The sequence below is a fragment of the Macadamia integrifolia genome, chromosome 3 (assembly GCF_013358625.1).
Source record: "Macadamia integrifolia cultivar HAES 741 chromosome 3, SCU_Mint_v3, whole genome shotgun sequence".
NCBI lineage: Eukaryota > Viridiplantae > Streptophyta > Magnoliopsida > Proteales > Proteaceae > Macadamia > Macadamia integrifolia.
In genome coordinates, this window is record NC_056559.1 from 6,049,374 (window position 1) to 6,063,999 (window position 14,626).

The 14,626-nt window shown below is 36.3% G+C and overlaps 1 long non-coding RNA gene across 1 annotated transcript; it reads left to right on the plus strand.

Annotated features, from left to right (window-relative positions):
• Positions 1-1,644: 1,644 nt before the first annotated feature.
• LOC122073449 lies at positions 1,645-8,104 on the plus strand. Its single transcript, XR_006138790.1, has 2 exons — positions 1,645-7,140; positions 7,226-8,104. It is a non-coding gene; the product is annotated as an uncharacterized LOC122073449 (long non-coding RNA).
• Positions 8,105-14,626: the final 6,522 nt, after the last annotated feature.

Here is a 14,626-nt window from a genome sequence, read left to right on the forward strand (position 1 = left end):
TCAATCCTCTGAACTAGAGCATCTGAGGGCCTACATTGAGCATGGCCATGCCACCTTAAGCAACTTTCACGTAGCTTATCATGTTTCGGGGCTACACTTAACTCAGCTCTAATGTGGTCATTCCTTTGTTATTCCTAGTTTTGCCACACATCCATCTGAACATCCTCATCTCCACTACACTTAGTTTATCTATATGCTGCAAGTTAATTGCTCACATTCCGCACGATACATCATAGTCGGTCCATGGCAATCTGTCAAGCAAATGTAAAATGGCACTTTTAGATGCTGCACTGCCTAAGGACCTTGCACTTTTCTCCTTAGAATGTCAATAGCTAACTTGGAATCAGATCTAATAGCAAACCTCTGTATATTTTTCTCCACACATAAGATCAGCCCTCTATAATGGCCATATTCTTCATTTCTTCATATATAGCACGAAAGACTCAATCTTGACTCCAACATAAGCAAAGATTGGAGTACCTATCTCATCACAGGCCAGTCCCCATAAGAAGCTCTATCCTGGACAATAGAACCATCATAGCGAAGAGCAACAGTTCCCTTAAGGGAAAAGTCCAAGAACAACCTTTTGGGACTTGAGAGTAACCCATGAGACTTGGGAGAGTCCACTGAATAGCTGCAAGAATTTGTGGCCTCGTTCTTGTCTTATTTTGAAATGGTCGGACATTCCTCTCCTGCCAAAGGTGGTGGATTGTAGAATGAAATGATAGCTTACCAATTCTTCCAAATGAATTGTCTCCACTAAACTCATACTGCACCCATGTTGCCTCCTTTAGGTTGTTTTGAATCTGTCTACTAGGCTGGTAACATAGTTTTAACACATCCCCCGACACTATTGAAGTGAACTGGAACTCGAAGAAAAGGTGGTCATCGCTCTCAATTCCAGCCCAATGGAAGGAACAAAATGGGGTAATGCTGTTCGCATCCGTTTCACCTAAAAGCTTGAATTGTTATTGGAGGGCATCTTCAATGAATACAGCAACCCTCTTCCGGCACGTGCTGGCCAAAATCCTATGGTCCTTGCACGTTGAGCTCACACGAAGTTTCCTTTGTGCGGCACTGTTAGAGAAAAAATGTTGGGAAAACTCTTCCGATGGACTTCCTAGGAGTCGAACACTTGATCTCCCTGATACCATATTTGCTACCATTTCAGCTAAAAGCTCGAACTGTTAGGGAAGGGTAACATCATTGTATTTACATCAACAAATGCTCATATTGTTCAGATCAGCTGGTCCTCCATAATCATCCTCTAACTAGTGACTGCTTTTCTAGGAATATTCTCAGAAAACCAAATAGCATCAACCTAGTCTATTTGAGCAATCTTATGATGAACTACCCATGGTGACCTAGTAGTAAAGAGGCCAGAAGCCTTACCTTTTCAAATCATGATATAGGGATCCGAAGGTTGAAAGCTTTGGATATTAGGAAACTGCTGCCATGCTTCCATTAATTTCATAGACACAGCAGGGCCAAGTCTCCAATCAACATCCTGAAGTGTATTCTGCACCTTTGATCCTGTTGGAACTAGCATCATATCATAAACACTGATTGTCTCCCCACCCACACCCCCCCCCCCCAACACCAAATTCCAAATAACCAGCTGCAGCCTATTAGACATGACTTTTATCATTATTTTATAAAGAATATTGCAAAGTGCAATAGTTTGATACCCAAGAAAATTAGAAAAATTGCTTTCTTTTGGAATCAAACATAAAAAATGTTGAGTTAACCAACTAAGGCAAAGTAGAACTAGCAAAAAAACCACCAGACTGCATCAATCAACTCCATACCTATCTCATTCAGATGAGCTTGCTGAAGAATGCATTAAAACAATCCAATCCAATTCTGGAGCCTTCCTGGTTCTAGAGAGAAAAAACCGCCCATTTGATTTCCTTTTCTGTTCAGCTACAACAAGGATCTCTAGCCTGATCCTCAATCAAAACTCTTCTTATAGCAACATTGTTAGTACTACCTCTGATGCAGTTCAAAAGAATAAGAAGGCCAGCAGAAAATCAGGCCATCAAACTGGACGAAGAATGGACTTATATGTGTAATTTTGAGTGTCCAATGAATGGGCCATGGGTTTATATTTTTGTTTACTATTGTAAATTGTACTGGACCAATTCTATAATCCCAAATATTAGGGATTTAAGTTCTATACGGAATAATTAAATAGTTTTTATTTTGTAATGTTTTAGAATAGCTTCTAATTTGAAGAAAAACTTGAATTGTAAAGTATTTTGTAGAGGGGTTTCCTATTTTGCCTGTTTCCATGAAGTTATAAATAAAGATTAGGGGATCATAGCCATGGATTGTTTTTAGAAATAATTTAGCCATGAGCTTGTGAGTTCTGTGAGAGATGGAGCATGATTTTGTGGAATTCAAAACTACTCTACTGTGGGATGCTGTAGGGAAACCTTGGTGGGATGCCTAGGCTGGAGTTGGTGGGATTCCTTCTCCACAGTTAGGTGAGAGGCCTACCGTATCCTTCTTCTTCTCAAATAACTGAAGATCAGTTTTTCTGCACTCCTTGTACCCTATGGCTAGTTAGTTTTAAACCTTCTCAATTCTGTTTTGCTCTGTATCATCTAATATTCTGTTAGTTGGTCTACTAATTTTTTTTTTCCTGTTACTGTTTTCAATTATATTCTTGAGTTTGTTTCTACTCTGGAAAGTTTCGAAATCTGGTTTCAAATTTGTTTTCTTATTTTCTGAGTTCCTAAATCTGAGAGTTGCTAATTCTGATCTTCTGTTATTTCTAAAGACAGTTCTCGTTTCAGATCCCTACCCTCTGCGATCCTGGAATTTTCATTGGGATTATATACCCTAATCCTTAGGTAGCCTAGATTTTTTTAGTTTTTATTTATTTATTTATTTTTGTTGTGTTAACGATTTGTATCCAGGCCTTCTGCCTCACCAGTTCCATGGGCCCATATTGACCCCACAACTGCATGGACTGGCTCATACCGAGGTTGAATGAGAACCATTCAACTTTCACTGAAAGCAGTGAAGAGCACTAAACACCCCCGTGTGAGTTGCCCCAAGGAGGTAGGATGAATCGAACTCAGAACCACACACTTTCTGAGGCGAAGGTCCCTTGCCAACTTGGCTATCCCATTGGGGTTTAGGTAGCCTAGATTCCACCTTGGTATCAGAGCCATGGAGGATGGCAAACAGAGTCAATGGTTGCTGAATTTTACTTCCCTCTGAAGGATGATTGTGAAGGTTTGATTCAGCATCACTGGGTGTTTTTTATTTTTATTTTTTCCACTTAAAAAATGAAAGAAAGGGAGAGTTGATGTGGTTCAAAAGGGGACAAGAAGGCCAGCAGCAAACCAAGCCATCAAGCTGGACCAAGAATGGACCAATATGTGTAATTTTGAGAGTCCAATGGATTGTATGGGCCATGGGCTTTTTATTTTTGGGTTGACTATAGTAATGAGTCAATTATATAAGACCAAATATTATGGATTTTAAGTCTTATACAGGATTAAGTAAATAGTTTCTATTTTGTAATGTTCTATACTAGCTTCTAATTTGAAGACACTTAAGTTGTCGGGTATTCTTTGTACCATACATAGGGGTTTTCTATTTTGTTTGTTTCCATGAAGTTATATATAAAGAGGAGAGAATCATACCCCTGACCATTGATTTGAGAAATAATTTGGCCTTGAGCTTGTGAGTTCTGTGAGGAACAGAACATGGTTTTGTGGGATTCAAAACTACTCTACTGTGGGATGCAGTAGGGAAGCCTTGGTGAAATGCCAAGACCGGAGTTGTGTGAGTCCTCCTCCACAATTAGGTGAGAGGCCTAACATAACCTTCTACTTTGTCTCAAATAACTGAGATCACTTTCTCTGCACTCCTTGTACTATGTGGCTAGTAAGTTGTGAACCTTCTCAATTCTATGTTGCTGTACATCATCTAATATTCTGTTAGTTGGTCTACTGCCTGTTTATCTTCAGTTTTCTGTTACTCTTTTCAGTTCAATCTCTATTTTTGGAAATTTTCTAAATCTGGTTTCAAATCTGTGTTCTTATTTTCTGAGTTCCTAAATCTGAGAGTTGCTATTTCTGATCTTCTGTTACTGCCCAAGACCAGTTCTGATTTCAGATCCTACCCCTGCGATTCTGGAATTTTGAGTGGGATTCTAATGCCTAATCCTTAGGTAGCCTAGATTCCACATTAGCCTCCCCAATCAATTGAATCTGTCCCAAATATTTTCTCTAGAAGTAAATATCCTAATGTAGAGCTCAATAGACAAGTCAATCAAGCTCTCAATCTGCAGGATGCTTTATTCAGAGAACATTCACAGTCCAACCAACAGTGGTATAAAATCAGACTAAGAGAATATGCAAGTAGGAAACCAGCACAGCTATCGATCCCAATAGAGAAGGGCTCCTCTGGTCAGATCAGTGAACAGATGAATAGGATCTAATAGGGGTTGTTATGAGTCTCAAACCATCCATAACAGGTATTGGCTGCAGGAACTACTACAGGACAAAATTTGAGTGATTTTGTATAACTCCAGATCAGGTGGTCTATCAGGGTTGGTCCCTGGTTGAGTCTCTCTTTATATGGGAGGCTTCTTCGATCCAAAGGGCAGCCCAAACCAACGGTTCAAAGGGGCTGTACAGGTACAGGTTGCAACAGGCTAAAAACCTTCTAATTCTGGGCAGAACTGAGAAGGAGATGGATTCAAATACTTGTCGGCAGTTACAGCAGTAGTAGTTCTTTGAGTAATGGAATGAAGAAGAAAATAACTTGAAGAAAAGGACCTCTTGGGCTTCACACTGCAAAGAGTCAGCCAGATCGAACACCAGCTCCACAATCTTGATCAAACACAAGACCAGTTCTCAGCAGAGAAGACAACAGCAGCAGCCATTAATTTAGTTTGTCAAAATCATCGGAGCTTTAGGAGCCTCCTCTTTATTTATTATGTTGATGGGGGAGGGAATTACAAAATAGAAGGTTCCTTAAAAGGAAACTTTAATTTAGTCTTCTAATACAATACTTACTAAAAACTGAAATTAGGAACCAGCTGAAAGAAGGAAACTAACTACTTGACTCAACGAATTACTTAACTCCTATGAAATAACAGAGACTAACAACTTCAATTGAACCCAACTAAAAAGGAAACTAATGAAAGAAAGCAACAAACTAGGTTTTTCCGTGTACAACCTTAATGCCCCCAATTTAGACCCATAAAAGTAGCCCATTACACTCTAAACCACATGGACTGAAGGCCCAACACATATACAACCCAATTCTAGACTTATTCCTAATAAAACAAGCCTTGTTTGGTGAAGAATCTGCATCATATCCTCCTCGTTAATTTGATTAGGATCATCCGTGATTGTGCTATTCTCCAAAATATGATATAAATTTTGACTAAAGATCACAACCTCGTGGAAAAAACCATTACTACCATCACCCAACTGAAGCCATTTACATCTAGAATTTTGCTTCTAGAAACTTTCCTCTATCATGAGAGCAACTGATAATTTAGATTTTGCCTCTTCTCTTGCTGAGCTAGATTATCCTGAATAGGTTTATCAACAAGGTCCCTCTGGATACTGACATTTTAGGCAAGATAAAGGATTAAGGACTTCCTTTGCACTAGCATTCCACAATCCACCCTCCCATCACCACCTCTTTAAAGTCAGGCCTCAGCCCAAACATCAAAGAAAAGAAACGTGGTTTTGGCCCAAAATTGCGATCCTGGTGGTTTGAAACACCTGGAAGGATGAACTCAGCTTTTGAACACTTCGAACACCTGGAACGAATTCAAACATGAAGTTCTGTGAATGGAGCCATCAATTGCAATTTTCTCTAATTAGAAATATCGAGATGATATTTCATATGATGCTTTACATTCGGGGATTGAGCCTTAGTCCATCCATTATAAAGTTATGTTTGTTGTTTCATGAGTCACCTGGAAAAGGTTTACAACCAATACTTGGTTACCTGGGAAAAAAGCTCTTGAAGACTTGAAGCTATTATAAAGTTGTAGATAAGCCTTTTGATTTAATTGTGGACTAAAGGTCCATTTTTTGGCAAGTTGCAAACCAATTAACTTAGTTGATCTGTACAGCTTAAGTAACAGTCGTTTATTTCAGATTTAAAAAATTTGAGTTGTTTTGGAATCATTGAATCTAAAACTGAATCTCTCTCCTCTTCCTCCTCCCCACACTTATTTGGTGATTGTTATAATATATCTGGTTATGTTGAAGGTTTTAAAATTACCCCTTTGTTTTCTAAAAGTTATTAAATATAAAATTAAAATTTTTTTACACTAAAATTTCACAGATAAGTTTTCGCCAATTTATTTATTTTAGCCCATAGAGTTGAGGCTTTTGAATCATACAAATGAGTTAACACATATTATGGAAGAAAAAGTTATTCAAGAATCCACTTAGATTCTTTTTGCCTGTGAATTCTGAATTTGAACTGGTAAAGTTTTCCATCCTTCCAAGTAACAAACTGAGGTTAAAGCAATGAGATTGGAATCTAAAGCAATATTTTAGACCCCTTTCTGAAGCATTTGGAGTCCATATGGAGTATTTTCTTAGGCCTTTCTACGTTCTTTTGAGGGGCTTAACTAATGATGGGACAAGCAAAGAAACTTATTCTTGTTCCTTCTCACCCATTAATCCTATTGCAAATATTATCTCAAAGATAGAATGATAGGCATTATGCTTGGCACTTAAATTTTTAACCTTTTCTTAGTTTTGTCCAATAAAGTTTTACATATTATTGAAATGATGTTTTGAAAGACCAAGACAAGGCTCATCGAAGGTTTTCAGATACAGGAGGTTACAACTTGGTGATAACTTTAACTATTGTAGGTTATTGTGATAATAAATATCTGTACCATTATTGTGCTCCATTGTTTAGTGGTTGAGTGAGTCTAAATCTCTTTCTGTTAATTAGTACAATCACATGTGATTGGTCATGAGCACGAGCATGACAGATTGATGAGTATTCAATCTTAGTGTCAAATTTAGATGATATGAACATAAGCTTGCCGGTCAACTATGAAAATGTCAGGTGATTGAGCAAGTTTTGGAGTGAACAAGGTGCAAGTGTAGGTTGGTGCCCAAAGTGAACCATTTTGATATTGTAAGCTACTGGCATAAATGTATAGGTTAAATTTATGAAGTTGAAATAACCAGCATGTTGGATTAATCAAAATTCTGTGCTGCAGTTTGTTAGCGAGTTTGTTGGAACCATTGCTGAACATATAAAAGGTATCTTAATGGTACAGTCCTTGATTTGCATTTCTTCATTGTCTGATTGGAACAAGGATGAGGGTTCTTTTAAGCGTTTGAGTGCTCTGATGAAACTTGATATTGAAATAAGTTGCCAGAACCTCTTTTTTTTGGGTGGGGGGGCGGGGGTATCTAAGGAACTTCTTTTCCCCACCCACTTTGCCTTGCATTATTGTTTTGAAACATATTGATGGTTGGGAATTGATCTTGGGTGCAATGATCCCCATAGATGAACTGATTACTGTTGTCAAAATCAATCTTCAACATGGTTTACAGTTAAATATCTTGTGATATTTTGCATCATCTGTGCCTAAATGTCTCAGAATACTGATATTGAACTCAGGAAAAATGTTTTTTTTTTTTCCTCATAAAGTTACAAAATGATCAGACAGTGCTTAGTTGCTCTTACAGAGAATTTAAGGGAGCTGTTCATTGTCTTCTTAAGCTCATTCTTCAGATTCCAAAATTGACAAGTCAGTGAATGTGGATGCTGTTGAACATTTTTGCATAGTTCTGTGGTTTAAAAGTCCTATTTTGGTAGTCCTTTTACTCTTGTGTCTGCATATATGTTCCTCAGTCAGTTCATCTGTTGTCAGTCTCTTTGTGTTTTGTTTGTTATTGTACCAGAAAGTCTTGTGTTGCATTATCCTAGTGGCAGATTTCTTGATGTTTTTGTGTTTAGTATGAGTGACACTTGGTCTAAGATGTCTTGTAATTCATGGAGCTCTATTTTGTATATAATCTTATCTCTGGGAAGTTGTATACAAACACATAAGAAACAGATTTTCATTCAATTCAATTCAGTGGTTTTGATTGGTGATTCTCTCTATGGAGGAGGCCAAGAAGAGGGTCAGCCTAGGATCTAATTATCTCAGCCATTTGATTCCTAATCCAGGGAGGCACAATGGTCGACCACCTTGGATGGTCAATAGCTCTCCAGTTGGATGTTTTGATTCTTGGATTTATTTTGTCATCTTTACAGAGTTGCTAGGAGGAATCAACTTTAATTGATAGCTACTATATACAGGCCACGACCCCAATATTTGATTCTTTGAGACAGGAATTTATACCCATTCTCCCCTGGTCTCAATACTATAATGCGACATTCATTGCTTGAACTTCTACCCAGAAGGGAGTTCGATTATTCAAATTGAGGAAGTGAGTGTGGTCAGAATTCCATATTAAAAGGAGCCCCTGAAAGAATCAAACAAGTGCTAGGACCAGATGGGGAGCTTTACTTAGGTATCTAAATGGATTGAATTCGAATTAAACAAGTGTTATTTATTTATTTATTTGTTAACGATGGGTATCCAGACCTTCAGTTTGACTAGTCTTGTGGGTTTATACTGACCTCATATTCACATAAAATATATTAGCTTCATGTTCTTATCCGATTAATTTTGAACCTATTTGGATAGGTTTTTTTTATTTTATTTTTTGTTATGATGATGTATTTGGATAATAGTTTTTTATAAATGGATACGATCACAAATCAGATATAGATTTTTAATTATCCATTTAGATCTCTAGTGGAGACTAGAGTCGTGACTCGTGAGTGGTGGTGCTGCTGTATGGATTTTGGATCGGCAGGAATTAGGTTCGGACTGGGCCGATTCATCCGATCCAATTCTGATTTTTAAAACCGATTAGAAAAGTGAAAGGGAAGGCTCCTCTTCAACGCCAACACCCCCCCCCCTCCCCCACGGCTTGGAGGAGCTCCCTGCTATTCGATACGCTTTGGGCAGTTGGGGCGTCTGAGCGGATCCTGATGCTGATGAGTTTGGTGGGACCTGTTTCTTGGAACCGTCAGGCATCGGCAGCAGTTGGGTCACTGACTCACATCTTATTCAAAATGATTAAATTTTAGGTCAGACCGTCAAAAAATATAATATAGAGAATGAAAAATTTTGACACATGATTTAAACAGGAGAAAGGACCGCCCACCACCTCACGACAATTACGTTGTCGGAAGAAAGATTCTTCATATTTTTCCAAATTTAATAAAAAAATATAAAGTCAAAAGTCAAACGTTTCAGAGGAGGATAAGATTCCATTGTCCTAATGAACAAGGAATAGGGTACCTTGCTGGAGGGTGGGTGGAGGGTATAGGCCTATAGGGTATATTTCAGATTAGGTGTGTCCATCGAACTCAATCCGAGTCCCGCACCAGCCTGTCTGACTCGGATCGTTAGTATGGGTTCAAACTCAGATAAAAAACTCTTTAAGGGAACCTTTCTCATTTACACATGGGCTTATAGTTATTTTTTCTTGATTGTTTTTAAGACCTGTCTACCTTTAGAGTCATTTTATTAGTATTTTCCCTACAGCCCTGTTTTAGAGCCTATTTTTAGACATGATCATTTTAAAAATAAATGACTCAATGGTCTATTTAGCTTGATTATTGGCAGTTTGATTAAAGTCCAAAAACCCATGCCTACCGTATGCAGGCTTGACTCCAACAAGGTGGTCATAACGGAAAAAAAATTGTGAGGTGAAGTTAGGTCATAGGTGTGGCCGCGCCCAATTAGTTCACACCACTATTTCAGAAATTTCATTTAAAGGGAGCATAGGGGAACATGCAATAAAGTGTGACAAAATAGTATCAATTTTTTTTTTTTTATATAAATAGCGAGGTCATTTAGAGAGAGAGAGAGAGAGTAATATGCTGAAATGTAGACCGGAAGACACCCTAGTGGATTCTACTTGTAAAAGCTTGTATAGGTGGTTGGTTGGGAAGTTCATCTATTTTATGGATTATAATACAGATCTTTCTTTCTCAGTCAGTGTGGTCGGTCAGTTTTTAGCTCAACCTCGAGTTGAACCCTAAGAGGCTTTTTGCAGATGTAGTGATATTTGAAGAAAACATCAGGCCACGCCTGCTGCCAGGGCCTTCTATACAAAGTGCGTAATCATCCCAAAATAAAAAAGCATGCAAATGATAAAGAATCTCAACGTAATATTATATTTGTATCATGAATCTTACAAATTCATTTACCAAAAAAAAAAATCTTACGAATTCATTGGATCATATGTGCCCTCTGAAAAATTTCATCGTGATAAAATAATGAATTTATATGTTTATCTCTCTCCTCAAATTCAATTTATTATTATTATTTTTAAATAACTGAATAAAATATTCTTTTCAAAAGAAAAAAAAAGTTGGGTTTGCGACAACTGAATGTTCCAAAAAGGGGTACATTTCGTTTATTTTCTACTATTTATTGATTAAAATAATAAAATAATGGAAAAAGGTGAAGATTAAACATGAATAACCAAGAAGGTTGCTGACATCAGCTGGAATTATGATCAGGTTTTGCCAATTTCAATTGAATTGGGCAATTCACCTTATCCAATTCAATTTCCAAATAAGATTCTGATTCCTCAATCCATATATATATGAGAAAATAACCTTTTAACTACAAGATTGAAGTTAAGAACAAAATTGCACATCCTCAAAATAATTGTACTGAAGCAACAAATAAGAACCATGAGAATAAGATTCTTCCAAAGAATTCCGAATTCCAAAATTTAAAAAAGTTAGACAGTAACGAAACAAGCATTGTCAAACTCATATAAGTGTGTGGAATTTTTATCACTCATGTGAGGGACAAATTCTCTCTTAGATAAGAATTGTTTTTGGATTCCTCTGCTCAAGAAAATAACCCAACAAATCCCTAACATTTGTCTTTTAGCTTTTGACAACCAAAGGGCACACTAATCTTTATCTGAATCAACAAATCTAAGCACACTTTGATTCCTTACATTTTCTCTCTCCACATGTTCACAAAAAAAAGTTACTTGAATAATAGAAAATAGAGTTTTTGCTAATGAGGATGAGTGATTAGTAAGCATTCTTGGAATGCATTCTGGACCAAGAACATATTCTGGACTGATAAAAACATTGTTTGGTAAGTATTTCCTTCTCAAAATTCTAGAATATGGTCAAGATGCAGCTCATTCTGGAATGAGATATTTTCCCATTGTGCATTCTCCATTCTCCAACTCTCAGCCCAACCTGATGAAAATAGCTCTGTCATAATCTTATGAAAGACACATTTTCTCCCAAGGAGTAGAGTCTCATTCTTTCAAATCTCCAAAATCTAATTTTATTTCTCTCTCTAAAAACTGCTTCTCCCAAGGAACTCCAATGAATGTCGACATGAAGGTGGAGGGTTTTCACCATCCCTTAGGACTTGTGGGATCGATTTAAGCAATACTATCTAAGGAACCATTCAAAATTTATATTTTTATTTGTGAGTTATTGATATAACGTTGTCTGGGATTTTCACCGAAGAGATTCTGTCCATGAGGTGTTTGATAAAAAGTCTGGGCATTCTAACATAAAAAAATGTACTTTAAACAAATATTTTATCTAAACAATATTCTCATTCTCAGTTAAGAACACATTCTGTATTTTCAGAATGAAAAAGCGCATTCTTAGAGTGGGAATGCATACCAAACATAGCCGACTGCGTTTAGCATGCATTCTTGGAACACATTCTAGGTTGATAATGAATTTCACAAAATAAGATCAATCGCAGATTTAGTCTTCTAGCCATGATTATCAATATATGAATCCATTATTTATTTAACATATATTTATTCTTCTCATCTTCTTAACCTCGACATTTTGTTGGCCTCAGACATCCCATCCCTTAAAGATTTTAACTCTAAATCGTGGTTAAAGAGAATGAATTATACAATTATACTTTGAAAGCATTCAGAATTGCATGATGGACTCTTTTTAAATTAAGGCTGCCTTTGTTATGATTTCTTGAAATGCATTATCGACCTGGAATACATTCCGATAATGCATACCAAATACAACATTAGTTTAAATGTTTAACAATTCACCTCTTCTGATGTATTACCAACTCGGCTAAAGATGACTATATATATGCATTGTATCTCTCCTTTATACTTTAATTGTAACTTTGCAATTGTGATCTAACGCACCAAGGGTATCTCTTGTCTGGTTTGTAAAGTTTTCTATATTTATCACAGCCATTATCATCATTATTTCCCTACACGGGTAAGTTTTGTGGAATCGATAGAAATCGAATCGAACCAATTGAATACACTAATCGAAATTGAAAATCAGACCGAACCCAATAAAAACCAAGACTAGACCTAATGTAATTTCATAAGAAACTGAAAAAAAAAAAAAAAAAAAAGTCCCATTAACTGCCTTATGTAATGTATATATGTTAACCTGAAATCGAATTGAACCGGATCTAATATGGTAGCCAGATTACGAATTGATAACAAAAATCGGATAAGAAATCAGACCTAATCAAACCAAAACCGATTTAACCCAATTGGAATCGAATCGAGCCTACTGATTTACACACTAATATGGGTGTATTGCAAACCCGCAGTCAACCTTATCCAGAAAATTATGCATGGGGTGCTTGATTTTACAAAATAACTAGGGTGGATACCTGACTCTATTATAAAAAGGGTCATGATACCATATTCTGGGCTTTATTTTATCATTTATTTATTTATTTTACTTTTTTTTTTAGAAGGGGAAGGTAAAGGTTCCGTAAGCCATGAGGCAAGGTACGCTCACATCTTTGTATCAATCTCTTCCTTTCTCATATGAAATGATCTCTTGGCTCTTTAATATATGATGCTATTTTGTTGCATGATAAGCACAATAATGTGTGAAATCTTAGGGATATAAGTGTACATTTTGCCCCACTTTAGATAGTACTACTTCTGTTTTTCTTGTTTTTTTTTTTTAGTTTCTAAGTTTACAAGAGAAAGTGCTTAAAGTAAATCAAGAATCGGTCCAAGCTTGAACTAACTTGTCCAAATGTGGGATTCACTTATTGGTACCACATCCTCTCTCCTACAAATTCCTGAAGATTATTCTCTCTCCTTGCTACCTCACAAGATCTTGAAGATGCTATGCAAAGATTCATTTCTGATTTTGTCAAAATTGCAAGATATTGGTTAATATTGCAGGGAAGGAATAGAATTTGTTAATTTTGAAAACAGATTCTCTCTTTCCTCACATAATATCTGAGAGAATGAGGATTTTTACTAAGATTTAATTTAATTTAATTTTCTTTCTTTTCTTAAAAAAGAGTTGTAGAAGGAAGGAAGCAAGACCAAAGCCTTATAAAAACCCCTTCCTCCCCCCTCCTAGAAGGATTATTCCTCTTAGTTTATTTTCTAATTTATGCTTAGTTCTCTTCTCTCTCTCCCCCTCTCTCTCTCTTTAGTTTTAGTTCTTCTTTATTTTTGTTTTAATCACTTTTGTAATAGCTTTTTATTTCAATTAATGCAAGCACTCTTTTATTTTTATTCAGCATTTTATGTTTATGATTTATGTAATTGAGTTGTAATTTTTAAAGTTATAATTCTAGGCTTGGATCTAGGTGACAAGATCACAAGTCGTGGAGCATCTCTTTTTCAAGTTCAGTTTTTTTTCAAGATTTTTTTTCTTCAGGCCTAGAAATTTCAGATTTTGTTCATTCCAGATTTGGTTTTTAGGGTTGATAATATCTCAAATCACCCAAGCTTTCAAGTTTAAGCATTGATTCAGGTAGGTAGGTCTTTTCAATAGTCTTCTCTCCCCCCTCTCATTCCCTCTTCTGACTACCATTTATTTCTTAATTTAGGATTTTAATTTCAGTCATTACATTATTGGTTTTCCTTTCCCCCAAGGTTTATGGTTAGTCTATGTGTTGTCTTTGCCCCTCCTAGTCATAGAATCATCATTTTATTGTTTTTATTTTAATTGTCTTCCTTTCCCTAAAGCTAAGTAGAGTAACTCTTGTAAGAGTGACTCTCTGATCAAGTAGGGAAGCTTATATTATGATGCATCTCTTGGGCTAAGTAGAGAAACCTACTTGTGAGCCTCTCTCCAGCTTTATCCCATTCTTTTACTTCATTTTTATTTCAGCATTTTTTTTCTTTCATTGCTTTTTAATTATGTAGGTTGTTTATTTTCAATTATTTATTTATTTAATTTTAATTGCGTGACTTGCGTATTTAAATTCTTAGATGACGAATGGTTAAGACGTTGTTTTAGATATATATGTTTAGGACAGTATTTAGAATTAGATCACAACCATTAATCGGTTCACTTTCGCATTATTAAAAGAAGCCGAAAATAAAGTGACTGCTTTCTCTGTATTCGACCCGTAACTACACTGATCCATACGCTTGCGGTTACATTTTAAATCCTACCATTATACTTTATTGGTGAGTTTCTCTATGCAGAGAATTCTCATTTTTTCATTCAATTTTATTATCAACATTAACACAATGGTAAAATTGCTCCATTGCAACCTAGTGATCATGACCTAGATCGAATTTTGTTCATA